The sequence below is a fragment of the Ochlerotatus camptorhynchus genome, unplaced genomic scaffold, assembly GCF_037179485.1.
Source record: "Ochlerotatus camptorhynchus isolate MF236.1 unplaced genomic scaffold, CSIRO-AGI_Acam_v1.1 ptg000007l, whole genome shotgun sequence".
In the NCBI taxonomy this organism is placed as follows: domain Eukaryota; kingdom Metazoa; phylum Arthropoda; class Insecta; order Diptera; family Culicidae; genus Ochlerotatus; species Ochlerotatus camptorhynchus.
The window spans coordinates 3,098,681-3,120,290 of NW_027040499.1; the positions used below are offsets into that span (position 1 = coordinate 3,098,681).

The following is a 21,610-nucleotide window of genomic DNA, read 5'->3' on the forward strand; positions in this document are numbered from 1 at the left end:
CACCATCCGTCGTCTGGCTCGCCGTGGCGGTGTCTGACGTATATTTGAAGTGATAGAGACGCACTCTGTTTGGTTTCGGAGGTTAAATCATCACCAACTTTGGCAACAAAACGGCTCTTTTCAGGGCCACCAAGCTTATTACAGTAAAGAGTAGGAATAGAATTCATCTGCCTGTTTGTCCATATTCAGAACCAACGATCACACAAAACGCTCATGTAAACAAACTGGAAGCAGGGGTACAAATTATTTTTATCAACCTTGATCAACTTTGAATCGCCACGGCTGGATATTTTCGATGGAAGAAGCAACAATCTAGCATCTAATTCGACGAAGACGGCAGGAAACATTTGTGAAGCCGAGTTATTTACGAAAGAGAGTGTCAATGAAGAGAATCGATCAATGTAGATACGACCTATTAAAAAGTAACGCGAGTTTTGTTTTCCATACTGAGCTCCAATGCTACCGACGCCAGGGAGGCAGCTTCCACACCTGGACCCTACCTATCGACCCATCAACTCAACCGGGGACCAACGGCTTTACTTCCCGAAGGAAGGCGTGATCAGAGATGTTATGCCTTAGAACATGCCGGTGGCGCCGACTGAGATTGGACCCAGGCCTGCTGGGGTGAGAGATAATCACTCTATCCACCGGCGCCGATATCTTTCAAGGTGATATCACGGCGAATGAGAACGACCCAAATTTGAGTTTAGTTATCTCAGAAATAAGAAATAAAGTACAGGAACTCAGCGATGAGTAAATTTGCCTCATGATTTCCCAGGTTTTTCCAGGTTTTTCCAGGGAAAAATTCCCGAATTTGAGAAAAGTAAAGTTTGGATTCACTCAGTCTATTGGTACTACACCGAGACTGAATAAAATTTTCGTCAATTTCCTCATTTTTTGGCAGACTTTTTAGGTTTTCCACAGGAAACCATGAGACAAATTTACTCATCGCTGAGTTCCTGCACTTTTGGCGATTATGAGTCAACTAAACTCAAATTTGGGTCGTTCTCATTCGCCGTGTATGTAAAAGGAAAAGAGCCAGTGTCATGGCGGCGGTAAGCTCTAACTCGGATTAACTTTTAATACCGTCCCTGTTTGGATGATCTGCGAAGTGTTTGCATAGCATCGTGTTGAATAACTCTGATGTCGACATCAAAGCAGCCGGACATTCTTGATCGGGATTTAATCAGAGGATAATTCTTATTGGAGCTTACCGCCATCAGTGTCATAACGGGAGGAGTCTTTGTAGCTTTTATACCACTTGGTTGCACATCATTCTGCTTTAACCTGAAAAGATAAAAAAGGACGCTGCTCATTTTCGCTTCGGACGGCGTGGTGAACAGCAATAGCAGCAGTAGGAAGGTGGTGGCTAGTCCACTCCTTCATACCTAACAAGCAACAATTGACTGATCGTGGCAAAGGAGGAAAAGGTCTGGTAAAGGAGGCGCCAAGCGTCATCGCAAAGTTCTTCGAGATAACCGCCATCGGTCGTCTGGCTCGCCGTGGTGGTGTCAAACGTATCTCCGGTCTGATCTACGAGGTGTGCTGAGGTCCGTGAGGCTGTCACCTACACTAAACACGCCAAGCGTAAGTGGCCATGGATGTCCTCTTCAATAAAACGGCCCTTTTCAGGGCCATCAAGCTTACATCAGTAAAGAGTTGGAATAGAACTTATCTGTGCTTGTTTGTCTATATTCAGAACCCCAGTTCCCCAACGACTACACAAAATGCTTTCCAGAGTTGTAATCTTGTAACCAAACTTGGAAGCAGGGGTGCAAGTGATTTTGATTGATTATCTTAATCAACTTTCTTTTTGAAAAAAAAAAAATTACTACAAATTTAGTACGCCTACAATACAAAAACGGAAATAGCTGAGATAAAAGATAATTGATCAATTAAAAGAACTAAATGTTTTTCACATTTATTCCGTCCACTAGCGGTCCTACGTCAAGCTTCCGTTCGTGCCCCTAGGCACAGACCCTTCTACTTTTTTCATCTCTTGCATCTAAACCCGTCGACTCGCATCGCTCTCGACCTTTTTGCAGGAAATCTTCAAAATCATAATCAATCGTGTTTCTATCTATGAAGCACGAGTGCATCTCACAACAGCAAAGCAACAAATTTCCTGCATCTTAGAAAGAGTCGCCTCCCTCGGTTCAATCATATTCTTGAAATCGTAGTTAACTCATAGACTGAGTAAAACTTTCCGAGCTTTTACAGAAATTTGTTTTCTGATATGAGCAACATCTCGATGTACATATGAAATTATTATACGGAAAACAGTTTTCATGTAGTTCCCATTGGGAGTGCACATAATATTTTTCCATTAACAAAACCATAGATATCTATCTGAATATCACATAACATTCATACGACCACATGAGTTCTATATGATAAATCATTTATATTTGATTTGACACATAAGGTTTATGTGATTTTGTGGTGCAATTCCCAGTTATATGATATCACATAAATGTTATGTGAAATTCTAATGAATATTTTCCATTGGATATGTGATTTGTTCTTGAGTGTATACTTCTAGAATAAGTAAATTTTTCGTCACTGTTTTCTCATATTCGAAAGGATTTGTGAGGCTCGGAAAATTTTACTCACTCTACAAGTAAACTACGTTTTCTAGAGCTTGAGTAATTTAAACTTAAATTTGTGTGGACAGATTCTGACATGCGCCGAAATACATCGTGCGATATCTCAAACCACATGGAACTCGGCTTAATGATTAGTGCAAGTATTTTTATTAATTTTCCATAAAACCTCATTCAAATTTATTTATGGAAGAGAAAAAGTGCGTATTCTTGATCGAAAAATTGAAATTTTGAAATGTAAACAAAATTTTTCTTTCACTTTTCTCGACGATAGCCAAACCGATTTGAGTGGAACTACTTTTATTTTATTTGTTTAGTTCTCCCAAAAGACGCTAATGAATTTTATCCTGATAGCACATTGGTTTGCATAGATATGACCAAAAAAGTGAAATTTTGAAATAATTCAGTAAAACTTACTCACTTTTCTCGACGATAGCAGAACCGATTTGAGTGGAAACAATTTTATTTTGTTTTTTTCGGCTCTCTCATACCCTTATAAAAATAACCATAAAAGAGAGCTTAACGACGTGTTCGGGGTATCATCCAAACCATTTGTGGGATAGTTTACCCATCCGGGATACAGTTCGTTTATGGTATTTGTTTATTAGGGTAGGACGCCAATGAATTTTTTTACCGATCGCACATTGGTTTCCGGAGATATGGCATTTTTTTTAAATAACTAATTCAGTATACTCACTCACTTTTCTCGACGAAAAGTTGGAATTTTTCAGATTTTTTTCTCTGGAAGTGGCAGAATACTGGGGGCATTGCAACACGGATTAAGATGAATGGAATAGGATGGAAACACACTGTTCGTTTCATTTACTTTTTCAGTGACAGTGACTATAGACAGTCAAGTTATAGACCGGCCAACGTGAGTTGACGTATCCAAACAAACCGTCAAATCGAATGGAAAATGTTCATTTAGGATACAACATGGCAGCACATTGACAAATCTATAACTATGACCGTCTATAACAGTGACAGCTCGTTCATGTGGTGGATTTGAAAACGCGCGAATTTCTAATGCGTTTTGCAAAATGCATCGCTCGTGATTACCAAAGTAACCATATAATCACAAAATAACTTTTAATGTAGGCTCGGAGTGAGACAATGTCACTGAGATATGGTTAGTTGGGTATTCATATGAAACTATTACTTTAAAAAACTAATCCTGGTTGTATCTCTTTTTCGTTTGCATGTAACACTGTTTGATATTACTAACCGCACACAGGCCTTCATTCCGGGTGGTGAGCGAACCTGGAGAAGAAGATGATGACCATGACCCCTTTCTCGGAACAAGTGTATTGTTTATGGACCTGGTCTACGATTCAAGGTTGGATTCTGTGATGATGAGTATCACAAAAAAGGTAAAATAAGTAGCACGATCTTCATCGAACTGTAAGTAATATGGACAATAATCATAACAATCAGCTCGTATATACTTTGAAATACATATATAAAAGTGAAGGGACGGTCCAACAGGGCACCCGATTGAAGCGATTTGGACGGGGAGAGTGGGAATGCCAACTTCCTGTTGATAACATTTCGTGGATAAAGGGCGGGCTCTTCTCCCCACTCATTGGGGCATCTTCCTGTTTGGGGGCTTGTCTTTTTGACCAATTGGCTGATCAAGTTGCTGGAAGGAGATTCTTTATTGTTCCGTTGATGCGTATAGGCTACTTTGCCTATCGATCTACCCAATCCGTTTTTTGCCCTTCATACAGCGACATGTTAAGAATAATTAGAGGTTATTAAGACAAACAAAGAAGAGAGCCCACTGCTGTCGAACTTAGTGTCCGTGCTACAATGGGTGGTAAACCACAATCATCATCATCATATAATTTATGAGTAAGCATGCTATCTGATCATATGTGAATCAATTAATCAGCTACAACTTAGCTTAAGGCCACGTTTTGATTGAAATTCACGATAGCTAAGATATTTAAAGCGAAATAATCATTTTGATTTTTGAAACATAACTAACAAATTGATAGCTCGCCAATCTCAAGAAACACGCATGTTCTATTATGATTTATTTATTCGTCAATCAATCAAATCGTAGACTACATATTAACATTAGGACTTATGTTCTATGACTTCGCAGGGTTCTGAAATATATTTTTTATTCTGTTGAGGGCATATTTAGGTCAATCATTTCACAATGATGATTATAAACAGTCATCATCTGATTTACAGGTCCAAATTTAGCGTAATTGGTCCGATGGCGATCTATTGCGAACAAGTGTCGATTGCGTAATTGTCGGGAAGGTGCAGGTGTGTACATTGAAGAAATATTCAAGATTTGTAGTTACATATCGGAGATATCGGACTACGAATTTTAATTTTTATTTTATTAAAATGTATACTGAACATGTATTTTAAGACTGCAATCAAATTCCCGGGTTTTCCCGGTTGTTTTTGAATCCCGGTTAATTGCCGGTTGTCCCGGTTTTCTCAGTTCAGTGGCCATCCTGGGTGGAGTGAAATCGGTATTTTGAACAACCCTAATCTGTTGTTACTGTATCTATACAGCAAGCACACACAAATTATCAGCATCGATTTTCTTGCTGCTGCCGGTCGGTGGTGCTGTTGCGATAACAGATGCGATGTATGCAGTACCTATTGTGGGTTCCCCGGCTTTACCAGCCGTGCTGGGACACTTCCGATCCACCTCGTGAAGAGCATTGGTAAACTAGTAGCCATTCTGGTTTGAGTGAGTTGAATGGAAGACGCAAATTAAACTGGAAATCTAACGTCACTGTCGTGGTCATTGTGGCTGAATTGGGTATTGTTCGAAGAGGGGAACCTGCGGTTTCACTCTCGGCAGTTCATCACTAAGAACAAGTTTGTGATACCATTTATTGGTGCCTCTGACTGAGGAGAGACAGTTGATAAACTTGAATGCATGAATTGAATGGTTATGTCTTAGGTTCGGTCAAATTGATTTTACTCAGTATATTTAATAAATTTCAAATCCCTACCCTTTGGTTAGGGCGCGTTCTGCCAGGTTAATCGAGGCAGATTTCATGTGTGAGTAAGTGATGACATTGAGCGGCGCCGGCGGTGTAGTGGTAAGCGTGATTACCTCTCACCCCAGCAGGCCTGGGTTCAATCCTAGTCGGCACCGTCGGGATTTTCTGCGGCATAGATTCTTTGATCACGCCTTCCTTCGGAATGAAAGTAAAGCCGTTGGTCCCCGGTTCATGAGTTGATGGGTCGATAGGTAGGGTCCAGGTATGGAGCTGCTTCCCTGGCGTCGGTAGAATTGATGCACAGCACGGAAAACAAATCAAAATGCAATTCACTTTAAAAGGTGCGTTTCATATTTCACCACATGTAGTTCCAAAGAGCCTGAATTCAATGTGGCGCAGGTGAAGATCACTTGAAGATACGATATAACGGAACATGTATATTCTTCTTCTTCTTCGCATTTAAAGCTTTTTGCTCATCGCATATTAGCTTATTGCGTGCTCTCAACTTAGTGTTCTAGATGCACTTCCACAGTTATTAATTTAGAGCTTTCGATACCTGTACCAGTTTTGCATTAGCATAATTGTGTGGCAAAGTATGTACATTCATACTCTATGTCCAGGGAAGTCGAGAAATTTTCCAACCCGATTCCTAGACCCATCCGGGAATCGAACCCAGCCACCTTCAGCTTGGTCTGGCTTTGTAGTTGTGTCTTTACCAACTGAGCTAAGGAAGGCCCCGGAACATTGATACTATTTGTATAAAACACAAGTGAATGCTTCCAGAAATTAGTTAAGATAACATAATAAAAAATGTGTCAATTGTTAATAAAAATGGAATGTTGCATTGAAGTACTTTAAATTGTGTTAAATTTTAATTTTCGCTCATTTCACATCGGCCACCTTTCATTTCCGTTCGATTTGAGAAAGAGTCACAAATTTTTGAGATATTGTTAAAATCTAATACTGCTTCTAGATTCTAAATTCGTCCTACGGGTTTCAATTCCGTTCTAACGCATTGAAACGCCATTAGATTTTCTTCGTCCTACCGATAAACGTAGAAAAAGGGGATTCGCTTGGAGCGCTTCATTTGTTTTGAGAACAATGATCGTAAATGTTCATACAATGCGCTCTAATAGGATTTATGTTGTAGCTAATGAACTAACTCATCGGAACAAACCTATTATTGATTTGTGCACATCATTGATATTACAGTACTTGTTCGCTAACTGGACTAAAAGCGTAGCCCAGTTAGCGAATTCCACTCGCTAACTGGGTTGGCTTGTCAAACGTAAAAAAAACTGAGGGGAGCTTCAATCGATTGTTTGATCAACGTTAAAAACAATCATGTGCATTGAATTGATACAGTGCAAAGTTTGTTATAGTTATTTTCACAGCATTCAATCTCACTAGTTTAGAAAGCTTTAATGCTTTTGGTCATAACACTTTTAAGTCTTGATTTCAATATGAAATGAAAATAATTTCAAATTAGTTACATTATCACTTAATATTCCATTCGAATGTCCCTTACCAATTATGACAACTAAATGTCAAACTAAATGTGACGTCTATTTTTGACGTATAACAGCTTTTCAACTGGGCAACGAACGCCCAATTAAAAAGCAGCCCAGTTAAAGATCGCCCAGTCAGCGAACAAGTACTGTATAGATTTTTTTTTCTGATCGATAGAACGGAAATGGGTTATTACGACGAAGTAGCGCTCTACCCTACCTTTTCCGGTACCATGTAGTCAACAAAGTAAAAGTGAAAGGCTAGCAGCAAAATGAAGCACATGCGATACGACAATGGAGTGATGCTCGTTAAGAAAATACCCCGAGTAGGGCAGAGGGGAACTCTTCGTTGGAGTAGGCTGAATCCACCGCCGGGGGTTAGCCGAGTAAAACGCGATTACGCTGGGAGCTAAATGGCTAAATCACAAAGTGGAGAAACGATCAGTGAACTAGAAGCACCAGTTAGCTGAGGTAAACTGAGGTGCGTAATGCACAGAGGTCACCAGTGTTGAACCTGGTGGCTACAGCGACTTCCAGAAGCAGCAGTAAGCCCCAATGTGAGCAGCAAGGACTCCAAGGGAGGTAGGTCTTGTGCTACGCCAGATGTTCACACCGAAATCCAGCAGTAGCACACCCTAAGAAGGACTGCAGCTTGGGTAGACCGAAATGCTGGAGGTCAGGAGGAGGATCAATGAACCAAAGATGAATACTAAGATGAAACTGTCGGAAGAAAAACTTTCTATTTTAGTGTCCTCTTTCACGGTCCCTTTCATCAAATGAATACCCCCCGTATACAAGGTAATTTTGTGGTTTTGCTGCCCCCTCGGTAGAGTTGAAATTTTGCGCTCATTTTTATCAAAACAATCACACCAAAATCAGAGATGGCCCATTTTTAATTACTCGATTAACAACTAATCGATTATTTTTTGTTAGCTGTGCTGTCATTTTTCCACGAATGACAGTGCAGCGCATGTTTGAAACAATCGGTGATGATCCTCTGGAGAAGTTAATGCTTGTATCGGTATAATATAACCGAATACAAATATTTTACTTTTCGGTTCGTTAATCAATAATCGATTATTCAAATGAAAATCGGCCATCACTAGATGAATATGAAACGTCATTTCAAATATAAGGACCGTACATAAATAATGATACAATTTGAAAGGGACCGGGGCTAATCACAAATTACGTTCCCATGGTAACTGAAATAAACACGAGTGTTCACCGGTTGAATGAACTGCATGACTTCGTCAAGGATAAGAGCAACGTTCACAAGGCAATAAAGGAAATGGTGACGGGCATCAAATCCGCCATGCTGTTACCGTTTGGGTAGTTTACCCTATATCAGCAGCACTGAGCAATGACAGTGAGTGTAGGTATCGGCAATCCATACTGCTATTAAGTATGAACGAGCAAGGCCGACTGTTGCTAGCAACATGCTATTGAGTTATTTATTATATTAAGCTATTTATATAGCTGTTATACCAAAAGCTATTGTTTATTTATCTAATGTTCTATGTTATAAAACAAAATTTATTAAAAACAAATGAAAATGTGTAAAAGATAGCAGAACAGATTAACAATACCACTCCAAAGAAACGGTCAAATTTAAATTATCAGAACACAATTTGTTAAACATAAGGTACACTTCCTATACAGACACCACAACCAGGATCGGATCATAGAAGAGAGAAATTAATGGAAATTATGACGGGTGGAAACAGGGGGTATGGTCAAATAGGAAATCGAGGTTACTACTGGGTCAGATCGAATGGGTAAGTGTTTTTCCACTTCAGCTCTTCTCGAACGAGGTTTGGAGCATAGTTCACAGACTAGTATCGATAGATTCACAGACAAAGTCAAAGTGTTTAAACAATTCAAGTGTTCAGACAATTCAAGTGTTCAAACAATTCAAGTCGAAGTGACTTTCCAGTTAAATTAAGTGAAAAAAAAACCCTCAGGAACGCGTTAATCAAAGAATCAGGACCCATTGTCCTTAGCTGTTCAGCGTTGAGCCACCGAACGCTTTCTAGACCGTCAGCGGTCAACCCCCCAGCGAGTGTGAAGTTCCTTGCAATCACTGGCGATCAACCGAACGCTGTCTAGACCGTCGGAGCGGTCAACGAAGCGAGCGTCGGGAGACACGAAATCGCGTCACTCCGAAGCCAGTAGCAGATCATCCGCCGGGTCATCCGCCCTGGGATCCACGATCCAGCACGCCAGCTGGCCATTCACGCACCCACACACACACACACCCTATTATTTGTAAGTAACGCAATAACTTAAATAAAAAGTGCCTAAAAGAAGACCGAGTAGAAGGATATTTGCGCCCTGATCAGCCGCACCATCCCACTCCTTGTCGAGATACGACCTGGGGAAGAGTGTAACGGATCAAAAATAAGATTGAAACCGATTCTGGATTTTTCGTTAACTGACTTCACTTTGCATGTGCAGCAGCAAGATTGTTTACCCGGCGAGACTCAGGGCGAGTCCTTCAAATTTAAAAAGAAAAACCTAACTGAATCCGACCAATCAACCTACGAGTAGAACGATACTCGACTTAAATCGGGAACACCCAACGGGAACTTAAGATTCGATCGAACCGGCCAATAATAACCCTTTCTTCAGCCAATAACAACACTAGCAAGCATTCATTTTCTGTGGGAGTATAATTCCAGATTTCGAAGGGCTATTATCTCCTAACTCCTAGATTCCATTTGGAATTCCAATTTGCACGGCCGTGCCTTATACCCTGGACAGACTATGGTTTATATCATGTAATATAGGCTGTCTTGCAATGAGCACTCATACATTGGATTTTCAGTGAAAACTAGATGTATGAGTGCTCATTGCAAGACAGTCTATATTACATGATATAAGCCATAGTCTGTATGGGGTATTACTGAGTCCCTCAGTCTGAGTATATAAAATGGACATCGCCAGACTGACTGTGTTTACTACTTCAAGTTATATATAGTGGAAGAACAAAAAACCACAGACAAACAGACATAACTCATTGAATATTTCTCACTGTAAAACATCGTCGCTAAAACATTACCGCCATCTGTTGAGTACACTTTGGTGGGCACTACACTGAACAGATGGCGGTAGTGTGTAAACGTCAAACACAAGGGAATTGACTATGCGCGCCACAGGTGGCGGTACTACCAACTACGATACTTTTAAATTGTCCGTTAAATGCTTGATCGATGAACAACTTGCGAGTGTTATGTCTGTTTGTCTGTGAAAAAACTATCTGACCTTGAATTTCTCTGCCTGGCTCGAGCTCGGTGCGATGATGGATGCGTTTCGGCTGGTAGTAATAGTGATGACGGTGGTGATGCTGGGGGTATTGGTGCTGTTCGGTGATGCTTGGTAAAGGTACTGGTGGTGGTGCTTGTTCTGATGCTGTGAGTGGTTGATGATGTTACCGTTTGTAACTTTGTTGATGTATTTCTGTATGTTTATCGTATTCTGCATGTCCATTTAAATTTGAATAATAATTGCCAATTTGATACCCCTAGTTTTAGTACACTATACACTACCACAGTTTACTACCAACTGCTGGAATAGGTGATGAGCCAACAAATTGAGTTCAGTGGAACATAGGAGAATGGGTACGAGAAGTACAGAGAAAGGGAACGGCGAGTAGCACGGAAACTTCTTCCGCCACTTGCCAAGTAAACTCAAACAAGAGCAGTAGCATAAGCTAAAATCCGTTAAAAGTTTAGTGAAGAAGAGTAAGAGTGTCGTAGTAGCAGTAGTGGATAGAGAGAGAGAGAGTCAGGACCCGTTAGTTGCGAGGGTAGCTTTTGGTGGAGAACTGGCCTCTCGACGATACCGAGGTTGGACTCGGTAAGATTAGGATTTGGGTTACACCCCAAATGGTACCGAGCAGGTCTCCACACACCCGTGAAATCCAAGTCTGCCATTTCCAAGCCTGGAACCACAGACTCTCAGCATAGCCAACATTGGTTCGCCAGAGTCCGCCATTGTGCTAACCGACTGGCGTCGCCAGACGGTTTCACCGAGTCTTCATCAGCCTCACTGTTTCCCGCCATCAAGCTAGCCACCATCATCGAGACCACCACCACCAGCACCATCACCCCCACCAGTAAATTCCAGCAGCCACCGGCCGGTCAGGTATTACACACCACCTCCCCCCCCCCACACACACACACACCATGTTAAATTAGGGAAATAAATGGTAAAATTGTATTTCACCAGCTTCTTTTTACTACACCTTATCCGAGGTCTGATTTGCCGAGTAAAGTACTCCAGCCGACCTTGAGACTCAGAAATAGTTCTCCAGCTCTGCTAGCCATCAAAAGAGGTCGTTGAATGACCCTCCCTCATTGGTAGGCCGTTGCTTAGCCAAGCCCGCCGAGGTGTTTGTCCTGGTAGCCCCCTAGGTACCCCACCCTAGCAGTAACAATGTCCAGACTAACCGTAGCGCGCTCGCACTAACATGCACGTGTTCGAGTGGTATTAGCTATCTCGAACCGTCAACTGTCTCGAGACCGTCGATAAAAAATCGGAACGTACCGGCAATTGGCTTCCGGAGACGGTTCCTGGGAGTCGTGGAGTTCCTCCCTTGGCCCGTAGGTGCGTTTGTAACCACTGGCCGGACGACGAGGGCAAGCCTACAAGCCGCCAAGCTTCGGGGTCCACCCAGAGAAGACGTAGCGAGTCGAAATCTTCTGCAACCTACACTCCGGTTCTAGAACCCGGCAGGAACACCTTCGCGTGAAGGATCGATTCCTTCACGAAACAAAGAAAGCTTACGCACATGCATTAGCATCAAATTGAAGGGACTTTTCACAAAACAGTTTCATGCAGTTTTTTTTTCCAAAATTACCTGAGCCTCGAGCAGCAGATTCAACGGTCAATGCTGTTTTACTGGATACAGCAGTTATTTCAAAATCTAATTTGACACACAAAACACACTGAACATTAAACACTCGCCATCTTGGCACATCATGATTGATTTACTTCGGAAATTCTTGTTTCCGTACACTGGGCCTAATCTAATTCTACACTATTCAATAAAATTTTCCAAATTCTGTAACGATGTACTAATGAATTCCAACCGCTAGCAACTCTTCCTCGATATCATTTTTTTTTTGTTTAATTTGGGACTACGTCCGCATGGGTTGCTGTCTGACTTGGAAAGGACCTATTGATTGGGGTTTTACTTCTGCAGAGTCATCTTACACTAGAATCGACGCGAGATGCCTTATCAGTCTAAAAATTGGTGCTCCTCACTTAAGATGAGTGTCCTTCCAGAGATGCATTTTGATAGGCATGTATAGTGGTACTTACATTGACCACCAGAGGCGCTACCGATCCAAAAAAGTGCTCGAATATTGCTGCTTCGATTCCAAGCCGATTTGAATTCGAAGCGAAAAAAAAGTCAATCAAAATAGAAAATCGGAAAATCGTTCCATTCTTGTAACCTCGTTACAAGAGTCGTGAGCTAAGCCAACAAAAGAGGCTGGTGGAAAGCCCATCCCGTTGGTCCCCGTGGCTCTGGACCAGGGACCTGGGGCATTGCCATAATAGAGAGCTCTGTTCCCACAGAAGTAACAATGCTTGCTGCCGAACGTGAACAGAATGTGCTGAGGACGCGAGGCGTGACTTCCTAAAGGGCACTGAAGCACAGAAGACGCCGGAGGGACCCCGAAATCCACGCTCGGAGAAAAGGAAGAGGAGTTGAAAAAACTCAAGAACGACAAGGAAGACAACAAGGAGGAAGGATGGCGTACCATCAAGAAGCCGAAAGAGAAGTGCAAAAACTGGAAGGAAAAAGAAGTGAAGAAGAGAGAAGAACAGATGAAGGAGATACCGAAGACTCGTCGGGAGCAAAGTAAGGGTGATGCTCTGATCGTCGAAGCAAAAGACAAAATGACGTATGCAGCACTCCAATGCAAGGTTCAAGAGAATCCGGAGTTGAAGGAACTAGGAGAGAACGTGGGGAAAACCAAGCGCACCCAGAAAGGCGAGATGCTCTTTGAGCTGAAGAAGGATCCTTCGATCAAGAGCTCAGCTCGTCGAAAGTCTCTTAGTGAAGGGGCGAGCGTAAGAGCTCTATCCCAGGAGACAGTGTCAAATATGTCAAATATGTTCCGTTGAGATTTCGGCGTCGGAAAGAAAAACTAGCAGCGCATACGCGTGCCTTCCGTGTCTACAGTGTTAATGCCTGTCATTTATTGTATTCTTCTTACTTAAATACTACGTTTACATTTTACCTACTGACCCGAGTGGAGAAGGCGTAGAGAAGAAAGTCCAAACATAAACATGGGCGTGCGCTAAGGTGAATCATTGCGCCGCATTCTAACGAAGGACAGGGGTTGTTTACCTGACAATGCTAAATGCATTGTCAGGGTGATAATGGCCAATGATTGTTTACGGCTGGGCTTTCCAGATGTTTTGGAAAGTCTGCAAAACCCAACGGTTACAGTTTATGGCTTAACTGCTGATTGTAAAGGACAGCGTAAGACCTTCTAAAATATAGAGAGTAGCTCGGATGCTACAAGTGGTTGGACGAAATCACTACAGAAGAGAAGTGCGTTGAGAATGCACTGCGACCTGGGAGATATCCCGACGTCAATCCGGATGAGGAAGGCGTACGGCAGCATGCGAAGGGCGGTGATACGGCTTTCGATAGTTGCAGCTGTTGGATACGGACAAGGTCAAGGTTGGGTGGTAAGTGTGCTCGCTGAAAGCCACTCCTCGGGTTACCAAGCAACTGGAGCGATGCTTCAAGTGCATGGGTTTCGGTCACCAGGTGAGGAACTGCAATGGCTCTGACAGCCGAATCCACAGGTGCAGAAGTATTTCACAAACTCTAAGTTGGACTGTTTATCATTGATTAATCATTAAGTTTTCTGACGATTAGCGGTGCCGGTGGTGTCGTGGTAAGCGTGATAGCCTCTCACCCCAAAAGGCCTGGGTTCAATTCCAGTCGGCGCCGTCGGGATGTTCTGAAGCCTAACACCTCTGATCACGCTTTCCTTCGGAAGGCAAGTAAAACCGTTGGTCCCCGGTTCATGAGCTTGATGGGTCGATAGGTACGGTCCAGGTGTGGGAGCTGCCTCCCTGGCATCAGAAGCATTGGTGCTCAGCACGGAAAACAAATCAACGAAAAAAAGTTTTCTGGCACAAAAACACTCCGTTAAAACTACATGCTAGCAGATTTGTTTGTCACATCCCCATCAATTTAACTAGCAAGTGATTACAGTGCAAGAAAAACATTATAATCATAACACAAAACTCAGTCATGTAATAAAACTAAGCTTGCTGGTATATTTCCATCCTTCCATCCAGTATCCACGAGAGACCCGGCTTGATAGCCAGCGGCAGTAGCTCAGTTCGCTTAGTCATAATCCGTCCATCAACAAATGAAAATGAAAACGCTTTCAGGCCATGACATGGCCGCAAACTGGGAAAAGCTAATACACGCTAATGAAATTATCACACTCTCTGTTGAACTATAGATGGGAAATCGGCTTCCGTTTGACAGAAAAAGATTTTTGCCTGCCACGGTATCGCTATAAATCAATACCGAAGACAAGCAAAAGTTTTCTTCTGTTTCAGCAGCTGCTCATTGATCTCGGCTCGGGTATACATAAATCTTCATTCCACCGCGAATTGCAACGTTCTCCAAAGGTGCCAATTATTAGGTAGGTACCTATTTAGGTGGGGTTCTGGGGAGGGTGGAAGGAAATGGTGAGTAACTTTTATATCCTCGTAATGCTGTCCTCAGCAACTCGAAAAACAGTACCGATGGGGAAGAAATTAAAGCCTTGTAGTTAAAGTATGGACGACTGTCACCACAAAACTGAAAAAAGCACTTCCAATCGAGCAAAGTGGTGCATTTTGACGGTTCGATTGGAACAAACTTTTGACAGACGTCCATACTTTTACTGTAGGACTTTAGAAGAAGTAGGTTATTTGTTTCGGAGTTTGCAAGGCCAATGAGATCAACACAAATTTAAGTTCAGTTTACTCATAATTCGCAAAAAGTGTAACTCAGCGATGAGTAAATTTGCCTCATGTTTTTCCAGAGTTTCCCAGACTGAGTAAAATTTTCGTCAATTTTCCTCACTGTCCGGCAGATTTTTGAGATTTTCCACGGGAAAACATGAGGCAAATTTACTCATCGCTGAGTTCCTGCACTTTTTGCGATTATAAGTAAACTGAACTCAATCTTGGGTTGATCTCATTGGCCGCGTGACGAACGAATGCTGGGAAAAAGAAGTCAATAGAGTCGTTGAGAGAAAATAAGATTTTTTTTATCAGATGTCACCGATCTCATAAAATTTTGTGTCGGTTCCTGACTCGTTGGGATTTGGATTTTTACGTTCTGTTTTTACTTTTTCTTGTGACATTTTGTTAGACGAAGAGGGCATTTAAATGATCTTTATTTCTTGTGATTGTGTGGTTTACATGTATGAATTTTTTAAGTGACACAGATGCGTCTTTTCAACTTTAGTTCTTGTGAAATTTCAATTATTATTAATTACAGTTCCTAGTCCTATCAGGCCTGTTTTAAGAATGACCACCTTGGTGGGATTGGTTTGTTTTAAAATTTGAAAAAGGAGACTACTTATAACTACTATTTACAACTACAACTAACCTACAACTACTATGTACACCTAACCTACTATATACAAATTGCTTATCAAAGCATGTTCTGATAAATTACATTTTTCTGCAAATTTAGTCTTAATTTCGTTAATTTTGGAATCTATTTTGGCAATGCCTGCCTCTTCATGTAAATTTGTTATTCTAGTGTCGAAAGGACGATCAAGAACCATCCTCAGCACTCTATTCTGAGCGACCTGAATTTTGTTCCTGTGAGTCTGTGCACATGATTCCCACACCGGAGCTGCGTAGAGGATCGCAGGTGCTATGATTTGTTTGTAGACGGCAAGTTTGTTCACCCTTGAGAGGCGGGATCTGCGGCAAATCAGCGGATACAGACTCCTAACCAAGGTGGAACACTTGACTACGGTTTTCTCTACATGCGAGCGGAATAGGAGCTTTTCGTCAAACAACATCCCGAGATAGGTTACTTCGGCGGACCACTCAACCCTTGTGCCATCCATGATTACAGTACAAGAGGGAGCTGGTTTTAGTTTGGGAGATTGCCGATGGAGGAACATTATTGTTTGGGTTTTGGAAGCATTGATTTTGATTTTCCACGTGGTGGCATAATCAGCAAAGGCGTCAAGGCATCGTTGAAGTTTGTTCGTTATTTCGCGAGGCATCCTTCCTTTGACGGCTATTGCGGTATCATCTGCGAACAGGAAAAACACGCAACCGTCTCCAAGGGGAGGAATGTCGGAAGTGTAAATGCTGTAAAGCAAGGGGCCCAACAGACTGCCTTGCGGGACTCCTGCTGGGATGGAAAACGTGTCTGAAAGACAACCATTCAACGATACCTTAAACGACCTTTGCTGGAGGTAGCTACGGGTGATTTTAACAAGATGCAAAGGAAAGTTGAAGTTACAAAGCTTGTATACAAGCCCATTGTGCCAGACATTATCAAACGCTTTCTCAACGTCTAACAATGCCATGGCTGTAGACTTGGATACAGCCTTGTTACTTCGGATGTTATTCATCACCCGTACTAGCTGATGATTTGTGGAGTGCCCCTTCCTGAACCCGAACTGTTCCGGTAGGAGAATGTTGTGTTCCTCGACAAACTTGAGCAAACGATTGAGAATGAGTTTCTCGAACAATTTGCTCAGCGCTGAAAGGAGGCTGATTGGTCTGTAGCTTGAAGCTAGCGTTGGGTCCTTCCCGGGTTTGCGGATGTTAGACGAAGAGAAACGATTGTCCATTTATCAGTGATCATCAGCAGGTTTCATTTCGATTTTTTGCGACAAAAATTCCAACTCTTAAGTTGAACTGTTATTCATTTCTGCACAGAGTATGGCTGGATGTGTATGTGTCATCAAATCAATAATGTTAAAGCTACAAATGGATGAGTCAACTAAAACCCAATCAAATCCACTCAAGAAAGTGTAACAGAAGATGAAACGCATGAAAGCGCCAAACACGCTGGATGATTCCACTTTACGATGGCAATCACATTGCTCGGAAAGCCCAGTCACTCATGTCTTCCCTGGCTGGTAGGCGACATTCTTTTTCAAGCCTACCGCATTAACCAGCCAAGCACAACAGCTACAATCACTGTAACAAAGATCTGGTCTAAAAATGGAAATTTGGTTTAGAAATGAGGTCAATTTCCTTCCATCGCATTTCGTCTGCCCTTGCCCCCCCTCATTCTTCGAGCGGAACAGGAAACGATTTGTGTTTGCTTGCTAGAGGGTCCTCGTCCTCGCTAGCTCGTTGAGTCAAAAGAACATGATGTACATACCTACATAGATGGGATGGGGGTCGACCCTATCCATGCAGACGAACGAGCATTATCGACAATCGCTTTGACAAACTTTATCACGCTCATCAAACGGTTGTTGGTTCGCGGCTGTTCGGAGCGTATGGTAGATGATGATGATGATGAAGCCATCATCACCTTTGTAAGCTACCTAAAAGGTGATCACGTGATAACCGGCTGACCAACAGCGGTTAATTTCGTATGCATACATACTTGTTACGATAGAGTGGTGATTGAAGTTTAATTTTGTACATTTTATTGAACTATTAAATTGCATACAGCCGATGACTGCGTTTAGTTGCTTAGAGGCCATCTATAAATTACGTCGAGAGAGGTTAGAAAACGTGCCAATTTGTGACATATGGGTGAGGGGGACTAATTTCCAACGCAACATCACATTTGTTTACAATTAAAAAAAATATATACAGTGTAAATATCTCAAAATTGAGCGTGCACCTGAATGGGCAATTTTTGAAAGACTGTGAGTAAATAGATTTTTTAAATTTTGGCTAGTGGTTGAACAATCATCAAGCGGGTTCCAGCCACCGTTCAATTCAGCATCGCCTCACTTCTGCTGCGGCCCAGCCGAGCCATGGCTCTACTGCCCCGGGATTATCGTACGTCTGTGCTGTGTCAGGTGAGTCAGATGACAATTCCCCACTCCCAAGCGATGAACTAGCGATCCTCGTGATTGAGGTGATCATAATCTTGCACACCACCAAGACATTACCTGAACAGCTTCGTGCAGTTATGTCTCTCGTGCAAAATTATAGACCGTGAAGCCATCAAAATAGTCAACTGGAACGCTTGCTCGCTTAAGAGAAAAATCATTGAGTTCGATGATTTCCTCAATGAATATAGCATTGACATCGTCGTCATCACCGAAACACACTTGAAGCCGGAGATAAATGTTCACCTCTCCGATTTTTTGCTCGTAAGGCTAGACCGGACCAGCTCATGCGGAGGAGGAGTGGCTATCGCATTGAGGAACAATATTGGCTTTAGGGAAGTTCATAAAAGTTATGTGTACTTTTGATATGTTCAGATATCCTGAACAAAATTCAAGAAATCTAGCGTAACATTAGAAAATGGCATAAGCTTTTGTAAACAAAACTAACCGAAGTTTGCCTTTGCAAATCAACAACACCATCGGGTGGATCATGAGATTCTGCAGAAAAGCTTTGAACATATATTTAATTTAGGAAATTCTGGGGAAGATCAAGTATGCATATAAAATTGGTCCAACGGCAAGTGCCACTAAAAGCTAAAATCCAGAAACGAATTACTAGATACAAGGTTGGTGTGGGTACAACATCCAGGAGGAATCCACCCTTGATTTGGTCCTTCGTCTGCGTGGTGGTATGCAGATCTTCGTGAAGACCTTGACCGGTAAGACCATCACTCTGGAGGTCGAGCCTTCGGACACCATCGAAAACGTCAAGGCCAAGATCCAGGACAAGGAAGGCATCCCGCCAGATCAACAGCGTTTGATCTTCGCTGGTAAACAGCTCGAGGATGGTCGTACCCTTTCCGACTACAATATCCAGAAGGAGTCTACCCTTCACTTGGTCCTTCGTCTTCGCGGTGGAAACTGAATCAAAAATCACTTGCGATGCGCTACATTTTCAATTCAGAAAAAATAGTTTGAATAAATGTTGAAATTTCTGTCAGTAGCCTCAAAATATACTTTTTCGATCCGCGCAAAATATACCGCGTGCAAAACCATAAAAAAGCATTGAATCTTGTAAACATTTTCTCCCAAATTAATAGCTTCATAGACGTGGTGCTTTCTCTTCTGTATCGACTATTGAGATCGAAATAAAGAAAATCATGCAAAATGTACTTTCATAACCGTTTATTAAACCATTCCGAACGGCCATCGCTTTAGGTCTTCACCACCTTCGCTCGCACCTCCCGCTCCAGGAATGGTAACCGCTCAGCTTCCGGAATGGGCACAACGGAAACTCCCAGCGCTTCAATCGTCCTGATGTGCATGGCAAAGCGACCGCGCAGTCGGTTGATGTTCACTGCGTAGTAGCTCTTCGGCAGGCATAGGACGACGATGCTGTTGTAAAAACCAATTTTAAAATACCTATGTGTTCTAACATGTCTTTTTTTTTACTTACACCCGGTTACCGTTACTTACACCCTGGTTACCTTTTCGATGTAACGCTTATCCGGCAGAGGTCCATCGTATTCCGGGAAGAGCAGCTGAAGCGTTTGTGAGAGTTCCAACAATTGCAGATAATCGACAATCGTCTTACGATTCATGCTTCTGTCCAATGCGGCAGCATCCAAATACTGTTCAAGCATTGACTTGTTGAAGATGCCCAACGATAACAACTCCAAGTTGTAGCGAATCCACGGAATCGATGGGTTTGTTATGGATGAATGTCGAGCTATTTCCGTTTTGATCGGTTCCCAGTTGTGTGGTCGGTAGTCGGCATTCGAGAATGCTGCTACAGTGGCTATGATGCCCGAGTTAGGAACAATCGATAGATTCTCCGCTTGAGACCCTATGTAGTCCAGCAATGGGACATGCAGGTAAGCAATCTTGTTCAACTTCTTCTGGAAGTAGAGCGCATTCATTAATTCCCATGTCATAATCCACCACAAATTGGGCACAGCGTTTGAAAAAGGCATCATTGTAGAACATCGGATACTTGTCAAGGTTCTTTTCGACAATCTTTTTCATCACGAAATCAATGTTTTTGAAATTGGTATCATCGATCTTCTCAATCAACGTTTGGTAAACATTTTCCAACAATTTCAAATGAGGCTGCTCTAATGTATTAAAGTCCGTTAGAGTCTTTAGAACATCAGCAGCATGCGATCCGCTCATGCTTGTGCCGTGCATTGTAAGTGCACTGACGACATTCGTTAATGCATCATAATGCATCGATCAGATACCTGGTGTTGCGCTACGAACCCAATGAGATCCACCAACTGTTGAACATTCTCGTGATCCATCTTGTAGGAGATTTGAATCTGCAGCAACATCGGAAGCGCTAACTGTAGCGCTTCGACCAATGGACTTCTGTCCATCTTTTTCAGTATAAAATCCAGAAATACAATGTGATCCAACGTGACATCGTTGATCTGATGGCGAAGCAGCTGTAGGAACACTGTCATAATCTCGCTATTCGACCTCACCCCAAAGTAGGTTAGTATCTTCAAGCTCTCCGTGATGTCGTTCATCACAAAGGAGCGTGCTTCGTATTTCAAAACTTTGCAGAGTTCGGCATAGCGTGGGTGGTTCAGGACGTCTTGCCTTTGGATGCTGGTCTTGCCTAGCTTATGCAGTTCGAAAAGAGCTTTCAGTGCTACCGAGTTTCCAGCTCAAGATGATCGAAGCGGTGGGTGTGGAACTCTCCACTTTTATCGGCCCTATTACCATCAGTGCGGCCTACTGTTTCAAACAAGTCACCATCAGGGACGGGTCGGCAGCAGACCTGCGGAGAGACATCATCAGACTAGCTCGACGGCGTGAGAAGTACATCATCGCTGGCGACCTGAACGCCAAACACCAGGCTTGGGGCAACAGTCGACGCAACCAAAACGGCACAATCCTGAATGACGATCTGCAAGAGGCTCACTACACCATATTATCGCCGGATTCTCTCACCCGGTTGAGCTTATCTGGCGTTCACTCCACCATCGACATCTTCGTCAGCAACATGTCGCAAGCTGTGACCCACCAGAAGCTGAGTTCGGACCACTATCCGGTGGTGACCGATGTGGGCTCATCCGTCATCCGTCCAAGCTTCCCGACGTAACAACCATCGCGTCAGCTGGGATCAGGTCCAACACTGGGTCGACTCCACTGTCGACTACGGTGTCCTTCCGGAGACGCCCGAAGACGTTGACCGGTGTCTGCGTTCCATCGAGGAGGAATACTAACAAGTGCACACTCATGGGTAATTCAATCGAACGAGTAAGTCACGCGAAGGACCTGGGACTCACAACTAACGTTCAAACAGTACATTTCATTCGTGGTAGACAAAGCCTCTAGATCTTTGGGGTTTATCTTTAGGATAGCTAAGGATTTAACTGATGTGTACTGTTATACTGTTATACTGTTCCCTAGTACCATCTACATCAGAATATGGTGCAAAT

At 42.6% G+C, this 21,610-nt stretch overlaps 1 protein-coding gene and 1 pseudogene across 3 annotated transcripts in view; both read right to left on the reverse strand.

Moving 5' to 3' along the window:
* The window catches only part of Adcy8 (adenylyl cyclase 78C), a 339,012-nt gene that overhangs the window by 90,975 nt on the left and 226,427 nt on the right, over nucleotides 1-21,610 (reverse strand). The gene's annotated exons all lie outside the window — the stretch shown is intronic.
* LOC135696919 (uncharacterized) lies at nucleotides 19,379-20,833 on the reverse strand (annotated as a pseudogene).